General features: G+C 35.8%; 1 long non-coding RNA gene across 2 annotated transcripts in view; it reads left to right on the forward strand.

The window, feature by feature from the left end:
* The window catches only part of LOC134477973 (uncharacterized), a 56,922-nt gene that overhangs the window by 23,806 nt on the left and 10,779 nt on the right, over positions 1–22,337 (forward strand). For both annotated transcript variants that reach the window (XR_010050309.1, XR_010050310.1), the window contains exon 2: positions 68–98. This is a non-coding gene — a long non-coding RNA (uncharacterized LOC134477973). The remainder of the gene's footprint in view (positions 1–67; positions 99–22,337) is intronic.

Genomic DNA, 22,337 nt, shown 5'->3' on the forward strand with positions numbered 1-22,337 from the left:
GATTGCACTGAATTTGACTTGTGGTTCTGACCCTGGCTTTTCCTCTTTTTAATTCTTTTTTTTTCAGAACTGGAGACTGAATCTAGGACTCTCACACAGTAAGTAAATGCCCTGTCACAGAGCTTTTCTTTAGTTTACCCCTGCTCTTTTTGTCACCCACCAAATGCTCTTTGAAATCCTGGAACCCATCATAGTGTTCTCATAAGGTGTAACTGACACAATTAATTAACTAAGCAAATATTTATTAAATGTCTGTTATATGTCAGATGTTGTTCTAAGACTGATGATAAAACAGAAAAATAGTTCCTAGGGAGATGGATAATTATGAAACAGTACACACGCATCCACATACACAGATTCATGGACTTGTCCTTTTAGTTTAGCTTGTGCAGAAAAATCCTGAAATTAGCACAGAGAATTTCCTCATCTGAAGTCTTGCCTATTATTGATATCTTATTTTGAGATACTATAATTAATAATCAAACCTTACAGTTTATTCAGATTTCCTTATTTGTTCTCCAGAATCTTGTCTTTCCCAGTTTAAAGCTCCTATGCAGGGTACATTACATTCACTTGTCATTTTTCTTGAACATGGCAGTCCGGGAAACGCAACTCTTGGGTGTGATAGCTTCTCAGATATTCTTTGTGTTTGGTGCCACTGATAGTTATTGAATGTGAGATACAGACCAGTAATATGAAGAAAAATAAGGCGGATAAAGAAAAAGTAAAAAGAGGGCATTACTTAGACAGGATGGCTAAGCAAGCTATTTTTTGAGATGACATTTAAATCGAAACTAGAATGTACTGAGAAATCAACCCATAAAACTAGCTATGAAAGTAGATTTCTAGAGCTGAGAAACGCCAATGTCAGGGTCCTGAAGAGGGGCTGGTGAGTTTAACAAGTGTCAAAAAACATTGGCACCTATCGATTTTAGCCTGCATGAAATGGAAAGTTCTTTATATGCTTATAAAATAGTAGAGATGGATAAACAATGTAATATCCTATTATTATCATAATATTTTTGATTACTATTCACATACCATAACCTATAGCTGATCTGTATTACCCTTTTTCAAATCAAATTCCAAGCTTCCAATCTGTGACATTTATTAATATTCCCTCTGCAAGGTCTGTGCCTGTACTTCTATGCCATAAGCCTTTCCAGTATCAAAATCTAGCTCAAGTATCACTTTTATGACAACTTTTCCAAGCTTTCTGTGTGGGATACATTTTTTTCCTCAGTGTAATATTTTGGGAAATACGATTATGTGGAAATATACATTTTAGAATTTAATGTTTGAATTTAGGCTTCCATGATGTATTTGTTAGATTTATTACTTTATATTGTGTTGTTATAATCAGACACCTGAGGCAGAATACTTTATTAAGAAAGAGTTTATTTAGGTTACAGTTTTGGAGGCTGAGAACCCAAAGTGCCCGGCTTTGGTGAGGTCCCTGCTGGCTGTGCCACATCATGGCAGATGAGACAGGAAATCTGATTGGAGAGAGGCCACTCTTGTTTTTTCTAGGAAAAAAAAAAAAAAAAAAAAAAAAAAAACAACTCTTCTAAGCACAAACTCAGCAACCAGTGATAAGTATATTAAACCTATAAGACCATCGCCCCAAATGACCCAACCATGTTTACTAGACCCCATTTCTCCAAGGTCCCAATATATCTCATCATCATCATACCAAGGACTAAGTTTTAGCATTTCCAACTTGGGACCAAGCTTCATAATGTAATAAAATAATATTCAAATGAAAGGGAAACACACACACACATAAATAGAACTAGAAGAGGGATTTCTTTTGGGGGATGAGAAAGGGAGTAGATATTAGAGGTGGGGGACAGGAAAGGGCCGAAGGAAGGTGGATATGATCATGGCACAATATGCACCCATATGTATGGGTCATCCCGAAACCCATAAGTACATGTTCATCATCATCATAATAAGTCATAGCATTAGTTTACTTGGAGTCATTTATTTCAAAAAGGGGGCCATTAGTTACCTTGTGAGTGTGTTTTCTTTGTGAGACCATGCATGAGAAATGATACAAAAAGCTAATTATTTAAAGTAAATTCTTCAACTTTGGTTGTGATGTTCACCTAATCCCTCCTTTTATAACAGTTACTAATATTTTCACATATGTCTAATGTCTTCTCTATATAACCACAGTGTTGAATGCCAAGGGTCGTGCTGGGCAGGGGTGATAAAGACCCCACAGTATAAGAGGTTTCGACGTTAGGGGGAGACAAAGCGTGCACACCCATGTGCAAGGGAGTGAAAGGAAGAAGCAGTGGGGAGAGCGAGAGCAGCACACCAGTTGCAGAAATGAAACCTGGGCACACCACCCAGTGCTCGTGGGAGCTGGGCAGATCCCTGTAATCCCCATGCCCGGGAGGCTGAGGCAGAAAGATCACTAGTTTGAGGCCAGCTTGGGTAAAGACACCCTAGAATCACTGCCAGGCCCCTGCATACAATTTTGGTTGTGGTACATGCTCAATAAATGTTAGTTGAAATTGCAAATTCCTGTAAGTGACCTTGCAAGTATGGATTGCTTGGTGGCACTCAGACTCACAGTGACACACAGAGGTGAGGCTCAAAGAGAACTTTAGAACTCGCAGATGCCTGTTCTGTATTTCACAGAGACGCAGGGATTGTACATTTCAACTGAAGGGAACTTTAGCAGAAACTTAAGCTGTGCACGTGTAAAATCTCCTCTTAAATAAATGACATAAAATAGAGATTATATTTGAATATTAAAAACACTACAACCAGACCTTTTAGCAGAGAGAAGCAGGGTGATCTCTTTCCTGTCCACCATAACTGGATATGGCTGACACCCCATGACAAAAGACAGGCTCGTAATAAAAATTGTAATAAATTTGTTTGATCCTATTTTTATGTGACACAGGATCCTCCAGATTAAAGACTTAAAGAGCCAGTATGGCTATCCACTTTTATGGTTAGGATCAGTGAAGCAAGGACAGCTGTGTAGCAATCTGATTATTCAAAAAGGGTGTGATCTAACACGAACAGACTGAGTGGGAAACCCTTGAGACCTATCTGTTCCGATTCTCCCTGATTTCTCAGTTGTAGTGCTTCTATGTCCTTGGTATGGGCAAGAACTTTCCTTACTTTCCTCATGTGTAACTCTTAACAGAAAGGAGGGGGGATTTAGTAATACTAATAGGGTCTATCTATGTCTACATATGTAGTTAGAGCTGGAGAAAGAATCTGATTACTTTCCTGTATCTCAATGCACAATCTAAAATGGAATTATTGTGATGTTGGATAATGACTTGGATTTTGTGTGTGTTTATTTTATTGCAATTACTTTATTTTAATTCTTTGTTAGTATATGTTTGCAGTGCATAATGACTACATTCTTTTTGGGTAATTGGTTTGTGTACATAAACACATCTTAATTTTTTTGTTTCCTCTCCTCTTCTACCTGCCCCTTGGCATCCATCTCTTTGCTATATGCAAAAGAGCTGTCCCCCTGTTTTTCTATTATCTATCTTTTATGTTGCTTTTTCGTGTTGTTCCTTAAATTATTCATATTTTTGGTTTCTCATGTGAGAGAGAGACCATGTAATATTTAAGCTTGTATCTTCAATTTATCTCATTTAACTTTATGATCTCAAAGTGCCTCTATTTTCCCATATATGACCAAAATTTATCCTTATTTATAGCAAAGTAGTACTCCGTCATGTATAAATACTACATTTTCTTTATCCAGTCATCTGTTAATGGACATACGGGCCATTTTCAAGATTTAACTGTTGTCATTATGGTGCTGTTAACATGGGTACCAAGGTATCATTAAAATATGACATCCTTAATTCTTTTGGGAAGATACTTAGGAAAATAACAGGGTGGAATGAAATTTTTATCCTTGGTTTTTTGAGGAAATTCCATATTAATTGCTATAGTTGTGCTAGTATATGACAACCCTAAAATTCTCCCCAAATTTCTGGTCCAAGTCCTACACTATGGAAATATTGTCTAAGTCACATTAGTGAGTTAGCAGGTAGTTATTAGATAAGTGCTTTCACTGTATCCTGCTAATAGAAGGTCCTTCTTCTGAGGGACATTTATTACTTAAAATACTCCTTTCAAATATGATGTATTTTTCACCTGACTTTCACCTACCTTGTGTTCAGTTTTGGCAACACAAGGCTTATAATCATATCAATTAGTGCCTGACAACTTTCTTTATTGAACACAGCCTATCTATTATCATAACAGCTAATCATGGACTGATGATTTTACTGCAAAGAAAGTACTGACTTCTCATTTCCTCCCTTATAATAACTCTGGGGTAGCTTTTCCTGTTGTCTTCGTTTAATAAATGTGGAACTGGTCTGCCAAGTTATCTTTCAAGTACAGCTCATGTTATAAATGATCTAGATAGAATTTGAGACTATATAATGTGGTGCCAAAGCCCAATATCTATAGTAAGTTAGGGTAGTAACTGTACAAATATTTGCACATTTACATGTGAAAAGCGTGTGCTTATCCGACTAGTAGTCTACAAAATTAACCAATCTTGATAGGAAACTTTCAATGAGACTGCAAAAGAGTACTTGTGAACCTTATATCCTACTGTGTACTCTGCTCAAGAAATTTGACAACAAAGGCCTGCAGGATCATCTTTTCTTCTTTGTCATGGTTTCTAAAAGCACAGTTAGGTGCTTAAATGAAAGGGTCTTGATGGTTGACATGCAATCCCCTGATCATTGATGAGAGATGAGGTCAACAAACAAGCAAGATAAAAGTCTGGCTTCCACACTGATGCTCTCCTCTCCATAACTCTCATTTGTATAGGGGGACTACTTACTGTATCTCATCATGGACCACGGAGGCTGAAGGTCCTCACATGTCTTCCAGTCGACTATCCTTTATACAGCCTTTTACTAGGATCAGTTCTGCAACCCAAATATCTGAAATACTTTGATCTTCCATTGCATCATCTATGTAGCCCCTTGGTGTTCTTAATCCCAACAGCATCCTAGGAGGGAAGCCTGCTTATGAATTAAACCATTCCCCTGTCATTTCCAGTGACTGGATTTCCAATTTTTTCCAAGTGATTTTCATCCTAAAGTGGATTCCCACCTTTTTACATTAATTCGTCCATCTTTTCACTCAATAGCTACTTACTAGTCATTTATCAGCAACGGCACTATGATAATTTCCACAGATAACGTGGTGAAAAGGAAGACCTAGAACTTGTGCTCATGAATATTTACTTTCAGCAGTAAAGAGCTGTTAAACAATTAGTTCTGTGATAAATTAAGTGTAACTGTAATGAATGCAATGATGGGCAAGCACAGGGTGTAATGAACACATGCAATCTTGCTGAGTCTGGGAGGCTGGAAAAGCTTTCTTAAGGAAATGCTTTGTAAGCTGAGATCTGAAGATGAATAGAAGTTAAGATAAAACAAATATTGATTGCACAATGAGAAGGTACAGAAATAGACTTAGGGAGGTGCTCAAAGAAGAGTGTGACACAAATTAACCACTCAAGGACTTTTAAATATATCAGGAAAGATTAGAATTATTGGCGAATGTTGTAGAAGATAGTGCTACAAGGATAATGATAGAGAAGTTTTCTAGGACTTCAGAGAGAAAATGAGAATATTACCAGCTTTGAAGAAGAGAGTGAAATTTGACGTGGGCTTTAGTAAATAGTAAAGAATATGATGTTTTACCACCCAAAACTTCCTTCAAGACACTACTTCTGAGTACTGAGTATTGATTGAGACATTCATTTCCCCAATTCCTGTGAATATTGAGTGTTGAAGCTCCAATAATTGCTTTGTCTGAAAAGGACTATACTCATATCCTGTTAGTGCCTTTTTCCCTTCTGTTCTTATCCCTAGTTAATATTTCAATGCAAAATCTGGGCTTCAGTCTTGATTGAGTCCATTATTGAAGGAATATTTCACTACTGGTACTTCCAATAGGATCTATGATTTTAAAGCTACATTATAATTCATGGGACCACCATCATATATGTGTTCCATTACTGACTGAAATATCATTATGAATGCATAATTATAGTTTATTGTTCCATTGTAGGCATATGTCAGATTTTCTTTCTTCCTCTGTCAGTCAATGGATAGTAAGATTATTTCTATTATTTGGCTATTATTTAGCTTTTTTCATTTTTCTAAATCTATGCATAGTAATAATACATAAATACAGGGTATCATGTGACATTTAAATGCATGTCTACATTATATAATGCTCAAATCAGAGTAGGCTTATATATTTCATCAAACATTTATCATTTCTTTTCAGTGAACAAGCAACATGATTTCTTCGGAATTTTTGGGATATATTATTTATTATCCTAATCTACAGTTATTCTACTACGCAATAGGACACTTGAACTTATTTCTCTTCTCTTGCTATAACTTTGTACCACTGACTCACTTTTCCCTATCCCCTTATTCTACACTTATAAGACTTAAATATCTCATTTCAGCTCCTTCCCTTTGCCACCCATGCTGTCTAATCTTGCTTCTTGTGCTTCTTTAGAGGTGTTCCCAACACCCCTGCATACAAAGCTTACAATCTCAGGGTCTGTTTTCTGGAGAATCCAACATGAATCAGTGAGTACTAGGAGTTGTGCTAGGAAGGTCTGTAAAATGAAGTGCTGGAGCTAACTGTGAAGAGTCATTACTGGTGGTGATTAGCACATGGCTAGCATTGGACATGCTGTTGCATGATTGGTAAAATTTCTACCAGTGTAAGTTGGACTTGTTATTGTGTATGGTGGAAATGAATGTACTGGTAGATGCTTTCTCTCAAGTTTGAAAAGCTGGAGGGAAGTTGACTATGAGCACCATGGCCTTGGATATCTGTTAGAGGAAGTCTAGACATGGGGCAGTCAGTGGAAGACCTTGAGTAACAACCGATTTCTAAACTAAGTGAGAAATCCAGAGGGCCTAGTAGTAACAGGAAAAAAGAAAAGATTCTCATTTTCTATGGCTAGAAGACAGGAGAAGCCAAGGTCATCCCAGTGCTTAATTACAAAAATTGCAAATCTCCAGAGGAAGTTGAGTTCTCCATCTTAACAAATTCTCTGTGTTATTGTGAAAAATGAATAGGTCAACAACATCGGAGTATATTTGTTAAAATTTTGGAGTCCTTGAATTCCCTGAACTATCTGTGACTGCAGAAGCCTGTATTTTATCCCTTCTAGTTAAAGACTATTGACTAAAGGTCATGCAGAAGTCTCTGCTTCACAAAAGAATATATGTGTTTCCTGTATTTATTAACCCTAACTTTTCTCCTCAAAAATAGATCAATCAATATACTCAATTTATAACAATAAGCCAGATGGATAAGTGTGTTCAACTAAAAGGGAGAGAAGAATGTCAACAATGAAAATAGTTAATAGGCTATGTTATTTCCAGGAAAATGAGAGCTGGCAAGAGTATCTCTCACTTTCTTCATTGCTGCTAGAGATAAACCATATACCTTGAACTATTCTTTATTTGATTATGTTTTCAATATTATTTCTGGAACCATAATTGACTGGAGAAGAAAGCCCAGGAAATAGGACCCCCACAACGATACCAGAAATATAGTAAATACACTAAGAAACATCACAGTTTTTCCCTCCAAAGTACCTATGGCCATTGTACAGTAGAAAAATGGGATTGCCCAGATATTTTTGAGGATAGTTGGATACAGATTCTTCATGGACCTTGGTATTTAGAATACCTGCTAGATGAGGAGTGTATGAGGTTCTGGAAGATACATTTGGTAGTAACAAAACATCCACAAAGGTTCTTTTACCCTCAGAGGTAAAAGCCATCATAATGAAGATGAAGCAGAAGCTTCTGAAGTGTCTCTTTCCTCAAACTCCTGGCCAAGATAGTTAAGTAAAGCAATGCTGCATTCTGGAAAAATGGCAGATATTAGTGCCACTGTTAGAAATATCAAAGGTGCAAGCAAGATGGGTCCCGTAATATTTCCTGTTTAATTCACCTGCATAGTTTCTATGGAAACACAGATGGAGTCTAGAAGATGATGATGAATGTCTGCAGACTCCACCAAGGAGTCAAACCAATTGAACCTGTGCTATCCCAAGGGTGCTGTTTTTACTACAGTAAAAACAAACATGGCACATGGTATATTATCATTGAATTGGAGCCTACATTTTCTTACCAATCCCAACAAGTAGGAAGACCAAAACCAAATTGAATTCTCACAAGGTAAGCAAGAGTATATATTTATTGTCCTGCTCCATATAATTGTTCTCTACCAAAATACAAACTAAGGGCCTTAGACCACTTGTATATGCACACATACCATATTTGATTACTATATTAACAATCTGTTAATTGGATCAAATGAACAAAAAAGGACCTTTATAAGTATGCACATCCCAAAGAGCTGAAGATAAATGCTTTGAAGATCCAGGAACTGAACTCATCAATGACCCTTAAAGGGCCTAGTGCACAAATTGTGCCAGTCCAGTCACAAAACATAAAGAGATAGAAGTGCTTATGTAGATTAGACTGTGAATAGAACCCACAGGTTATAAATACAAGGACTGAGCAGGTTGTTCAGAACCCCATGAGACCTGTCACTGTTTCACCAGCACATTTTCCTTAGCTTATGCCTGTGGCCACATGAAAAAGTGTCCCTAAAGACCAAGTGATGAGTGAGTAAAAAATACTGCATATATTTCCCTTAAGGATTGGTCTGGAATATGGGAGAAAGTGTGCAAGATCCACTCAGGGGAAAATCCAGCAATGCATGGCATGGGAAAATTCTCCTTGTAATGGTAGGTTTGATTAGTGTGTTTAATCTGATACTACACTCTTTAAGTAGAAAAGTAAGTGGTCCAAGTAGGTCATGGAGAGGTCAAATGGTTCAGAATTTTTTGTTAGATTGCTTCAAAGAAGAAAGAGTGGAAAATTCAGAATAATGTCAAATGAAGAGGTATATATTCAGAGATCTTTTGGAAGTGGGCATGATGTGTGGAGATCCTTGCACTGCATGTTAATTTCTACTATAAAGCAGCCATCTCAAAAAACTAGTATGTAGTGAAAGTAGACAGCATTAATTAGTCTTTTACATCAGGCAGCCTTTGTCATGTTGACTCTGAGTGTTGGCAAAATGAACTCATGACCAGTGTAGCCTTTGTGAAAAGGGTGGAGAGCCAATCTGTAAGTACTTACTAAGGGTGATCTAGTTAAAGTTGCTGTTCAAAGTTCAACATGTCATCAGTAGAAATCAATGACAAATCCCTAACATGTCCCTAGGTGTTGAGGAGACAAACCACTAGCTAGGTGGAAAGTTGTTTTCACAGAATATCTTTGGCTGAAATCATAATATTCACATGTATGCGTTTCTACTTGTAGCTTGGAGAATGTAGGCCGGACCACTACTACAATTAGTGTTTGATGCACCAATTTAACATTTTGTTTTTAATTTTTTAAATTAAAGCCATCACTTTGTAACAATGCAAATGTGGCAGTGGGCAAGTGATCATGGATGCATGGGTTCCATCACCTACTGCACCACCCAGGGGCTGTTGGTTAAATAGTCTCTTGAAAGTACAATAAAATTGCCAATTTGCAGATGATATCTTGTACATGTGAGTACCATCCTGTGGAATGCAATATCCATTAAATAAGTGATTAGTATAGATTGCAATCTCTCCAAAGATGAGAATATGTGAGTTTGGGAAGCCAGAGTGGAGGCAGAAGTGGTTTCGCTATCATTTGATGCTATTTATATAAGGAGTTTATGTTTCTCAAACTTGTAACTGTAGAATTCTCACTGAGATCTATAGAATCCACTGTTTGGTATTGCAGTTTTATTCAAGTGCAACTTAATTTCTGCCCAAACAATCTTGTTTCCCTTTGTTCTTTTTTGTGTACTTTCTATTCTGGTAGAAATAATTGGATCTCCCTCAAATCCATTCCCTAAGGGGATGGTATTAAGGAGCGGAGTCTCTGAGGAGGTGATTAAGTTATGAGTGCTGAAAACTGAAAAATAAGATCGGTGTCCTCATGAAAAGGACCCCAGAGAGCTGCTTCATCCCTTCATTTAGGACACAGCTGGAAGGCCCTTTGAGCCACAAAATGGACCCTTCCCAGTACTGAATCTACTGGCAAGTTGGTGTTGGATTTTCCATCCCTAGAACTATCAGAAAAAGATTTTGTTGCTTACAAACTTCCCAGTTCATGTGATTTGGTTATAGCAGCCTGACTGAACCAAGATAGTGAGGAAGAAGACAGTTTATTTCCTGAAAGGCACCAGCTTCATTAAAGTCACAGAAACAGAGAGTGAAGTATGAACACTGAATAATTTACTGTTGACACAGCTTCGTGAGTTCTTGAGAACATGCATGGAAAGAGTGATGGAAGCCAGATACTAAACCATTAATGCTAAGATGACTACCTGGAATGCCAGATTCAATGGGCAAGGTGGAAGCATCGTGGCTTTTAGAACACAAGGCCAAAATGTCCTAAGCTTTGCTGTGGGAATATGCGACTGTGTGCAAAATGCATTGAAATGGGGAAGAGTTCACATACAGAGCCATCGAGGGAATGATGTTCAGTTTGCTCAGGGAGAAATCGTTGTTCATGGCCCTTGGGGTGACAATCAGAGTGGCAAGGAGAATTCTGAGACAGGAGGTGAAAAGAACTTGGAATTTGATTTGATTGAAGACGTGAGCACTGAAAAATACATTTGTAGAAGTTTGCAGAAGACGTTCCAGGCCTTTCTAGAGTTTTATACAAGAACCAAGCCAATGGCCGGAGTTTCCCAGGAGGTTTTATTCTGGAAGACTTCAGAGGCCGAGGGAAGCTTTTTGTGAAGCAGTTTCCACCTATGCACTTCCAAGCTGACTTCAGAAAAGTCTCCTAATCTGTCTCCCAATCTGTGTGTACCCATTTTCTCCTCAGGTTAGGCTGCTTCTGTTCATTTTAGGACTTCATTCTCTTGGGGATTAGCTGTGACAAACTGTGCCAAGGTGAAATAGCTGCTTCTCCATGCAGCATTAGGCCCCTTTTAAGAGCAAAGTTTTTTAACGAGCTTAAGCTTTGACTTAATTATTCATATTATAGTATTACTTAATCATGTTTAAACATAAAATAGGAATAAAGTATGTGCTTATCGGCTTTAAATAATTATGTATAAGAAAAACCATTTTACGAGTTCAAATTGATAAAAACTACAAAACTAATAAAATCTAAATTGGGACCATTAATTTCATGGGCAGATGAAGTTGTTTTGTGGAAATTAAGTTGCTACTCACAACCTAAATGACAATCAGCCTCTTTTGAGTTTAGAATGCCAAACTATCTTGTCACTTGCTATGACTTAATTTTCTCAGAATTTTCGGCATTCAAACTATAAAGAAGTGATCAAGCTTTCAAAGGTGCTGGCCTTTGAAAGGTGTTAGGAGCTATTCTTACTATCTATGAATACATTTCTCATTATTTTTAGGAATTAAAGGGGTGCAGATGGACTCAGGGATGTCTGAATCCAGTTGTAAATTTGGAGACAAATGTGAGTTACAGCATTTGAGGTAATCCTCAATATGATTATTGACAAACTCTTAGCTTACCATACCAAACATCATATATTTTATAGCCCAGGGATCAAGTAGATTTTTTTCTTTTAAATTAACTTCTATGGTCTGCTTATAGACTGTGAATTGTTGAAAAGGTGTTAAATTCTTTCTCTGCTTCTTCTGGAGCAATGATAAGTAATTCCAGAGGATTACATCTTAATATACAGGTAAGACCCACTTTCCAGTTAAATATTATGCTATTGTTTTCACTCGCTGTTATGATTTAGACCTAGAATGACCAAAAGAAGTCTCCTGTGTTTAGAGACGGGGCTTTTGGAAGGTGACTGGATTATGGAAACCTTGTAGTGAATGTGCCGAATGTGTTGTTAGGAGGTGAATCACAAGAGGTGTGACCTAGAAGCATGCATTCTTGTCTCTGGCTCTTCCCTACTCTCTCTGCTTCCTGGTGGCCATGAGCGGACCACTTTTTCCTCCATCATGTTCTTTTGCCCTCTTGGTTTTGCCTTTGAGCCAGGTAGAAACACTGAAACCATGAGCCAAAACAAACCTCTTCTCCTTTAAATTGTGGCCGTAGGTTATTGTGCCCTCACAACAAGACAGTGACTAAGAAAGACACAATGATTTCCTGTGTATCAGTCAAAACTTAGAGAAGCCTCGATTGGCTTGATTTTATCTTTTTCTATACTACATGGTCTTCTGTGCTGTTACACAGTGCTCAGCAAACCTGAAAAGCTCTTGGATCTGAATGACACCTTCACCATCGTCAAGGAAGCTGCTAGTTCGAACTCTGCAGAGACTTCCTTATGTTGGCAACAACATTTAATTGTTAATATTCTTGACTTTTATTTATAATTTCCTTCTAGTGTGGTCTCATCAGCATCCATTTTGTTATGTGCTGTCTATTGACTCCTCTAATGGGTAGCAATGCTTACCTTCACCAGTAATTTTCCATCTTCTTATAAAATTAGAGATAGAGATGTGTATTGTGAATCACTCATTCCCCATAATACTACCCTCCTTCCCAAGTTTAACTGTATAATGCACAATACTTCATTGCTCTAATGGAGACATATTTCTGATGAAAATCAGGAACAAGCCAAGTAAGTCAATGTCAGAGGTGTTCACCACGTTTAAAAATGAGTGGCTGATTAAAATCTCTTGGGAGCTACAATTCCAATTAGCAGGACACCCAAAGCTGGTCATTTGCCCTTATCCCTGGCTTTCTGCTAGAAAAGCTCTACCTAAAATGTTCTTTAACTAAATTTGTTTCATGTAAACTTAATTTTCATAATATGCTGCCGAAAATCCTGGGATGACACTTCACAATTTAAAAGGAGAAATGGAACCATGGTGTAATTCTAGCCATAGTAGGTCAGATTTGGTATCAAACTAGTACATATTGGATCAAATCCAGATGGGTTTGTAACCAAATGTACCAGAAGGATCTAATTACAACACTTTCACACAGAACATGGTCCTGTAGAATGGATTTCAAGGCTAGCATGTTGGAAATACAGCACAAATGAAAATGAGATGGATAACCCTTTTGATAGATGAAGGATGTAGGTGGAATGGAAGATAGCAGAAATGTCTTGGGGCACACAGATGAAGATGATATAGGGAACCCGAGTCTGGAATTATTTTAATCATTGGCCTTGGGGTACAGAAGGCAAATGAAATGAAAAGCAAAGTTGATCAAATTTAACTGAATGTCAGAAAAGGCTCTGGCTGAAAATATTTGAAACTGTTACACTAGAATCAGTTCAATATGTTCAATGTTATTATTATTTTCATAACTAAATTATTTATATTAATACAAGTGAGCACTCTAATAAGCCACCCTTCTCAGAAATTTCTGGTACCTCTCAGGAATATTTTCCCCCACATATTTTCTGCTCTGTGGGTTATGTAAGATATTCAATTATTTACTTACTTCCTAGGTGTGTAAGTACAAAAATATGATTTTAACACAAGAAGGGAGTGCTTAATTTTTTTTTAAATAACAATCCAGCTGAGGGTTAAAGTTAGCCCAAAAGACTTTGGCTTGTATTTTATGTAATATATTTCAGATGTTCATTATTTATGTGCAATTAAAGGCCTTGCCCACAATATATATTAATATGTTCCAGAAAGTATCGTCAGTGGCAGTACTTATGAAAAAAAAGCTTCTTGTTTAGTCAGTGGTGTCAGGATTTGTAGCAGCTTTGGTCCTTAATAGATGACTTTCATTTCTCAGCTCTTTAGTGAAATGGATGATAAAGACAGTGACACATGTAATGGCAGCATTCTTCTTTGGAAAACAGAAATTGCCAAGATGTCTATCTATACAAATCTGTTTCTAAATCTAATCTTCAAATTCTCCTGAAGACACACTGATGAGCTTATTTCTCTAGTTACTTATTTTCCTGTCTAAATTTACACATGTACAAACATTACAATATGAATAGCTAGGGTTGCATTGAAATCATTTTTTTGTTCTGTGTATCTTAACCAAAATTTACCTTTTCTACTTCAGCATCCTCCTAAGACACGTGTCTGAAATGACGGTTTCTTAAGCTTTTCACGGTATTTAGGCACAAGTTGATTTTATTAATTCAGTGAATGGAACGCACGCTATATTTTACCTCTCTGCTTTCCAGAGCAGTACAGTAACAGCTGTCTAGAATACTGAAATTCCAGGGGAACAGGACCAGTGAACAATGGAGTTGAGAACTGAGAAATAGATGTGGTCTGGCTTTAGCGCAGTCCTGTCTTCTCCAAGTTTGTGTACTCCCTACATTGCCTTTCATCCATGACTGGCTCTTTCCACCAATGCTCGCCTCTGGGATCCTTTCTGTTTATGCCCCATCAACCACCTCTTTTCTTGTTTGCCAGCTGTGTCTTCTTTTTGGTCTATTTTTTCCACTCTGAGACATTTTCTGATCTCTTCCAGTAACCACATAGACTGAAAGAAAGGACACACTTTTGAACAAAAATGTGCTTACCCATTTGATCCCTGAAAATTAGAAAACAATTTTAATTTCTCCTAGACTTAAATTCTTCACATGTGGTTAGCAAGCCATATACAACTGTATTATCTTTTTGCATTAAAACAACTTCCAGGAATTTATCTAGGCTTTTTAAAAAAAGTACAGTATGCTAATTCCCTGATTTTGTGTACATAAGACACAAACATTCTCCTGGAAAATCCAGTCAATTATTCAGTTATTTGGTCAACAAAACAGCAAACATTTGGTTTATTTAATTGGGAGATATCAAATGACTGTTTCTTGGTATCTGAACAAATAGGTATTGTTAAGATAATGATACAGATGTCTTTTTTTCATTAAGTTATTCTGTTTTCAGTATAGACAGCTTTGTGACTGTGCTAACACCTACGGTGCTATTAACATTATAAGCTGATACTTTTTCCTCTAGCTAGATTTTTTTAAAAAATGAAAACAGTATCATCATTAGAACACATGAGTTTATTTTTATTCTGTTTTACAGAATTGGTTAGCCTTTACATGAATGCATATAAGTAAACATAAAAGTGATATTGACAATTCACAAAATTCAATTTTTGCCAAGTAACAAAAATATTTCATGTTATTATGCAGTAATAGACAGAAATAATAACTGAAGCATTACTATTTTATCTTTTCAAGCAATGTGCCAAGTTAAGAATTAAAGCAGAAGGGGGAAGGACAAAAGAAATATTTACATAATCATATACTTTCTAAGAAACTCTTAGAAAGACTCTTTATCATGAACAGCTATTTATTATTTAATATTGAGACTCTATTTTTGACAAGTGGTTATACATTTATATATTTAACCAATTTTTAAATTTAGCCTTTCCTTCCTTCCTTCTTTTTCTCTGTGTGGACTTATCTGGTTCTTAGAGTAGGTATTTTGCACCAAATTAACCTGGAAATATCCCATTTTAAATGTAGACTTTATATATTTGGATTTCTTTTTGATACTAACTTTTCTGCAATTGTCTGTACTTTCGCATATACATATTCACACACAAAGCATTACATTTGAATTAAGAAATCAAGTCAAACAATTCACTTGATTTACTGGCCAGCTAATTCTGTTACAATAATGAAATTTCTTGGTCACAGTAAGTTAAACAATTTATTGGAATCTTGCCTTCATACAACTTAACAAATTTTATAAAGAATCTAATTTATATTTAAAATGTTATGTGTCAGTAATAGCTGTCTGTTTGAAATAAATCTTTCAGTGTAGTCAAAATATGTCTTGATTGATTTAAAAGTTCACAAATGACATCTGTGCTTTTATTTTTTCTAATTTCATACTTCCTCACTCATCGACATCCTACCGTTTATAAGGGAAACCTTTACGTAAAACAGCACATTTGTTGAAACTAATTTAAATAGTTGTCAATAACTATTAACTGGATCATTCACGTAATTTGAAGTAGTGATTTAAGTATGATTCCAAATACAGAGGTAACTTCATTTAGGAACTTAACTTGTTCAATGATTCTGGAAAAGATGGCCATGGCTGTGTTTCTTACCTGACGCACAGTTCACAAACCAAACCAAAATTTTTCCAAATGCTTGTGTTTATGAAGTAAATTGTTTGGAAAAAAAAAAAAAAAAGAGCTAGTGAGCCAAAGTACTACTGTAATCAGGTAAGCTGAAAAGTAACATTTCCAACAGTTAACTATCCTCTTTAGGAATCAAAGAAAAGTATCTTATTTCCATAGAATATAGTTTGAAAATTAATATTAGTTACTTTCAAAAATTGTTCTCTTTAGTTTCTTTTTGTCCTGATAATATGTAGGGTATTTGATAGTCATTTCATTGAAATCTACTCTAAATTGTTATACTAACTTCATTATTTATTCTCTCATTTCTTTATAGTCACAGAAAAATGAGTAACTTGCTAAAATATACTATTTGCAACTTTGTGTAGTTTCTGAGATATTACTGGCTGAAATTCTGACAAGTTTTTGAGAGCAGAGGACATATGGAATCTAGAATCACAATAATTCACAAGACATTTATTGAAAACCTAGATTTATGTCTCTAGCTTTAGATGTCAAATAAGTATACACGCTATTTGCTTGTACACACACACACACACACACACACACACACACACACACAAATTCATGTACTCTTATGTACTCAACATTTTTGGTCATTTCAATTTGATAAACAAGAACAAAATGGAAAAATACTTCACCCAAATTATATGGGACTAATTTCTTAAAAGTTTCTAAGACAACATCAATAGCAACAATAGATTACTGCGAGCAATCAGTACTGAAAAGTTTTTTCCTTTGATAGCAAAAGTAATGATATTCATTTTTAATACTAAAAAAAGCAAATGAGAAATGAGCCAGTATGAAATGCTTAACCAAGCAAATAGCTTAAATGAGCATGTGTTGAATAATACAAATGAAATGAAGATTTTCACAAATAAAATTTCGCTGTTCCTGAGAAAGAGGAACATTTCATGATCTTTTTTCTGGGCTTTCATCAGAAGGAGTTTGAGCCTGGCTTCCCACTGTCTGAACTAAAGAGATTAGTGATGTAATTGTCATTGAATCTGATTTCTTTAAAAAAGAGTTGAATTTGAAATGCAAATCAGAATTTATTGAATCTTTTATTACACAGTGGAAGAATTAAAAACTCTGGTTTATGATGAAAAGAAAAGAATGGTAACTAGATAAGCCTTTAATTTTTTTTTTTTAATAGAAAACTAACGGAAAACCTCCAAAATAAGCCAGATTCTTTGAGGTTTCATTGTAACATATAAGCACATTTTAAAAACAAGTATGCAGCAATTTAAAAATAATCTTTTAGACATTTAGTCATTTAGACAACTACCTTCCCAAGCCACTTATGGGCTTAAATGAAATCCATACAGAGATCTTCAATCCTTGAAATTCTTATCATTTACAATGAGAATTAGACACACACACACGTATATGCTGAAGATCATAACCTTTAATTCTTTCACTATTAATAGGTGTATCATTTTGGGTCTAGAAAATTAGTCTGATAGATATATCCAAGATTCGGTGTTCGTGTTCTTTAATGCAGGATCATGATTTAAAATTGTTCTTGGAAACCGCATTATAAAGAGAAGTCCTACATAATTCTAGACTTGCTTGAACTCAATCCAAAGAATTTTACTGTGTAAGAATATATTTTATACAGTGACACTATTGAAGGAAATGATTTTAAACAAGAGGAAAAACAAAACCTAAAATAGCAAACTAAGAATACGTGGTTCTCTAATTTGACCAAGAAAAATAAAAAGTGGGCTAAATTGTGGCCATTTAACTGTTTGGATTCTGTGAGGCATCAATTGTAAGTAACATAAGGGCACAACACACACTACATGCCAAATCTAGACAACTATAATATATTTTCTCTTCTTAAAACAACTTGCACATTTTTGTGTGTGGAAATAAGAAATGTTTAGACAATAGTACATGTCTGAAACCGTGCTTTGGTATAAAAGGTCAATATGAGTTCAGAGAAAAGAGGCATCAACGCAGGCTGATGCTCTGTTGAACCTTGAATGAAGTATTGCATGTACAAAGATGAGACAGAAAGAAGAGTTATTTCAGGTAAGGGATGTAACATGTGAAAGTGAAAGACGTGAATCACAACACCAGTTTGAATACAATAAAAGCAAACATTTATAGATTGTTTTGTGAGATTCTATTCTAAGCCCTTTGCATCTCTTGCCTCATTTCATGATCAATCTTTGTCTAATAAATGTGAAGACAATCACAGAGCAGTTTAAAACATGCCTAGGGAAGACCTGGGCCCCCAGCCCAGTAAATCTGCAATCTCAAGGTCAGTTTAGTTTCTTCAGAGATGTGGTCACATGTGAAACTCGCTCATTGCGGGAAGGAATAGATTTATTGTTGCCCCAGTATAGACAAGTTAGTTGGTTTTATTGACTGATGTCAGGTATAATTTCAATTTTCTGTCAGACTATAGTGTTGTACTTCTGCAGCTTCGGCCTTGGTAAACTGCTCTTCTAATTTTTTTTTTTTTTTTTGGATCAGAGATTGAACTCACAACTGCACACTTGCAAGACTGGCGCTTATGCCGCTGAGCTAAATCCCCAGCCCTGCTCTTCTAATATTTATGAAAATAAAGTTCTGATAGGATGGTTAAATGTGCACAGTGTACAGCTGTAGTGAAATATTATGCTGCAATAACTTTTAGCTTCTTTATTTTACTAAATTTCTTTCTTGCAAATTAGATTGGCCAACTTAAAAAAAAAAAAGAAAACGTTTGAAATGACCAATTGTTTGGTCAGAAAAGCAAGATAAATTTCAGTGTGGAAAAACCATTAAACACTAAAACTTGAAGAAAAATTACAAGTTCTCCTAAATTAAAATCACAATTAATATTATAAATTCATTACACTAGAAGCTGGATGTGAGTGTAATTAATTGATTTCAGTGAAACCGACTAAGAATTATTTTGTAGTGGATTTTTTATTTCAAAGTTATGACTATACAGTAAGTTATTTTGGTGGACTTATTTTCCACCCTCATAGAGACTATGCATTATTTATGCTTAGCAATGTTTTTGATTATGTACATCAAAGGCTTAGGCAATGGGGGAGGAGGTTTTTTTAGCAAAATAAATGGATAGAATAAATAAATAAAATTAAAACCACTTTTTTTTTTTTTTTTTTGGTACCAGGGATCAAACTCACGACTGTGCTTGTAAGGCAGGTGCTTATTCCACTGAGCTAAATTCCCAGCACAAAACTACATATTTTTTAAAGCTGGAGAGTGGGTGCATTTTCATTTTTTACTACTTCATATGCTAAACATGCATCTGATTTCAGGTGATTTTGTGATTAAAAGCTCAGTCTCAGGACGTCTCCGGTGTTATGAGGGAAAGAATGAAGTCCAGCATTTCTGCTAAGAATCTGTTAAACAGAGTGATCATATTGCTCGAAGTGTGAAGCTTCTTTATAATTTAAAGGGCTATTTCGGCTAAGTAGGGAATTTTGAAGAGGTATTCTGTATCAAAGCAGATAGTTTTGATTCTCACACATGGACTTCTTCAAAGTTCTTCACAATCACAAAATCTGAAAAATATGTGGACCAACAAGAGTTCTTGACTTCCCCAAGATATTGTCAGGAAAAGGGACCAGAAAAACAATGTACTTTTCTTTTTTGATCATTTTAACCTTACTTGGGGGGAGAGAAAGAAGATGTCTGGAATGCAATGTAAAATTTGTAAAAAGAAAAAATCCTATTATGGATTTACTTCCAAGCATTTCTTGACTGTATGATTTTGTGTTATGACAATGTCATAACACCAATTTTTTGAGGGAATGTCAGAAACATTTTAGGAGTCTGTGGCACCCTGAAAACTCAAGAGCTTTTATAACTCCAAAAAGTTACTATAATAAGCTTTATTCTTTCTTTTAAATGACTGTCAGAGGGACCTACCATTATCTTGACACTTGCATTTGAGAAACTTTTGCTGGAGCTCTTCTGCACCTTTCTGGCAACACTCAATTTCCAGGCTTTTTCGTGGCTTCCTCTTTCTGTTTCTCATTATGTCTAACCAGCTGAATGTTTTGTCTGTTTTGATCAGCCCAGGTTAGAAGTGAGCTGCATTCTGAACAGTTCTCCTCCTGTGTTTCAGTTCTGCTTAAGAAATATTTACTGAGGCTCTGGACCCATCAAAATGAAGTGGATTTTGAGATTTTATTGATGTAACGGAGGAGAAAGTATTGCTCATTGTTACTGTACCCAAAACATTTCAGAAGTACAAGCAGAGAAATATGTCTCTATCATCAGAATTTAATATGAAATCGTGTTCTTCTTCTGTTGTACAGAAATTTGTCATAGATTTTATCTGCAATAAAAGCTATGTCAGTGGTGCCACATAATGCGTTTATAAAGGTTAGAGATATTTTAACCCTCATCTGTGACCAGAATTATAATGGTAAGCAACCCACTAGAGCACCAACAGCAGGTTGTTAAGAGTGTAAAAATTTTCTGCAGATATTAATGCAGAACAGCATAGGAATCCACACATTGTAATGCACTGGGGTAATTTTGAATAATGTCCTTGAAATTATAAATTTATTGCATAAGTGAGAATATATGATTACAAATTCCATCAATCTCATGTCCTTGTCATGGATTTGTGTTTTTAGAGTCCAGAGAGATTATACTGTTGTATTGGTTAAACTCTCACAAAGGCCTGGGAAAACATAACAGCCACATTATTTTAATGACTTCCTTTCTGAAATGTGTATTGTCATAAACTATGAATAATGAACAGTGAATTCTCAGAAATATAGGTTTTACTGATCTGGATTTTGATTTCCAGACTTTATGTCATTCTCTACTTTTAAATTCTGTTACTTGGGAATATAAAATATAAAAGTAAATATTTGTAGCTGAGTAGGCCAGTTCATTGGAAAATTAAGGGTGTTAACATTCACTTACATAACTTTGTGATATATCTTGCTTTCCTTCCATTTATCTTTTTCAGTGTAAGGCTCTGGATAGAATTCGCTTACCCCTTAAATTGCATATTCTGTGGTTATAAGAGGAGCTGAACTTTAGATGATAAAATTCTCCATCATGCAGTTTAGTAACTGCTGAACAATAGTACACACACTTAAGTCCCTATACTCAAAATTGAGTTCGAGAGACTACAATTCAGAAATAGCTAGAAAAATGAAATGTATACTTGGATCTTCTTCTTTTTTTTTTTCTCCCAGTAGATACACGTAAGAAAGCAACCCACATTTTGCTTAGAAAAAATCCAAATAAAATTATTATTTTTTAGTATCTCAGACACTGGAACTGGCTTATACTGGGTCCTGGTCATTTTATTCTGAAGTGTGGAATGTCTCTCGAATGCAAGATGATTTAATTTGGTTGGTTTAATCCATAGTTTCAACTTTTGCCTGCTCTTTTAAAACATTTCATAAAAGCAACTGCAGGAGCCTTGTTTTGATTACCCTTTATCCTCCAGCCTTAGATCAGTATCAGTTTTTCTTCCCTTGCTCGTAATCCATTATAGAAAATACTGGAGACCTCTACAGCAAGACCAGAACTCCACATTATGTTTGCAATTTTCCAAAAGATTTGTATAGTATAAAGTAAGAATGTTTACTTAGAGAGACATCTGCTACAAATAAAATGACAACATAAATTTTCAAGAGAGCTGCACAATCACGGTGAAGGCTCAGACATGGGCCTTCCACAGCAGGTTCCAGAGCTTTGTGATTTTCCAGTGGGTCAAACTTGTTCAACACGTTTGAACCCCCACCCAGCTTCTGGTTCTGCCCACCTTCCTGCCAGCCTCTGAAATTGCAATGAAATTAGCCGGTAATGCTTTCAACACCCTCACAGATCAGCTTTCATTCTCAGGGAAACATGTGAGTGGCATTAAATTATGCTTCCCATACTCACAAAATATTTCCTCAAAATACTTCAGAAACTCAAACCAGTTACTGTAGGTTCTGATATTATCTTTATTGAATGCCATCAACCAGCTTGAAGGGGTTGGGCATCCAGGTCAGCGAAACATAGTTTAAGAACTTTAAGAACTTTCCAGAACTGCTCTGCCTCAGCAGAGACTAATAAAGGAGAACAGAGACTAATAAAGGAGAACAGAGACAAGCCTTGAATCCCCCCCCCCAATTTTCTTGTCAAGGTTCCTTAAAAACAAGTAACAATGGTCTCAAAATATGCTCTTTTTGAAAGGCATCTTTTGTTTCCTAAAATGAAAGGCTC

The sequence above is a fragment of the Cavia porcellus genome, unplaced genomic scaffold (assembly GCF_034190915.1).
Source record: "Cavia porcellus strain 051 isolate PalLab524CR breed Dunkin Hartley unplaced genomic scaffold, mCavPor4.1 scaffold_1, whole genome shotgun sequence".
Lineage (NCBI taxonomy): Eukaryota > Metazoa > Chordata > Mammalia > Rodentia > Caviidae > Cavia > Cavia porcellus.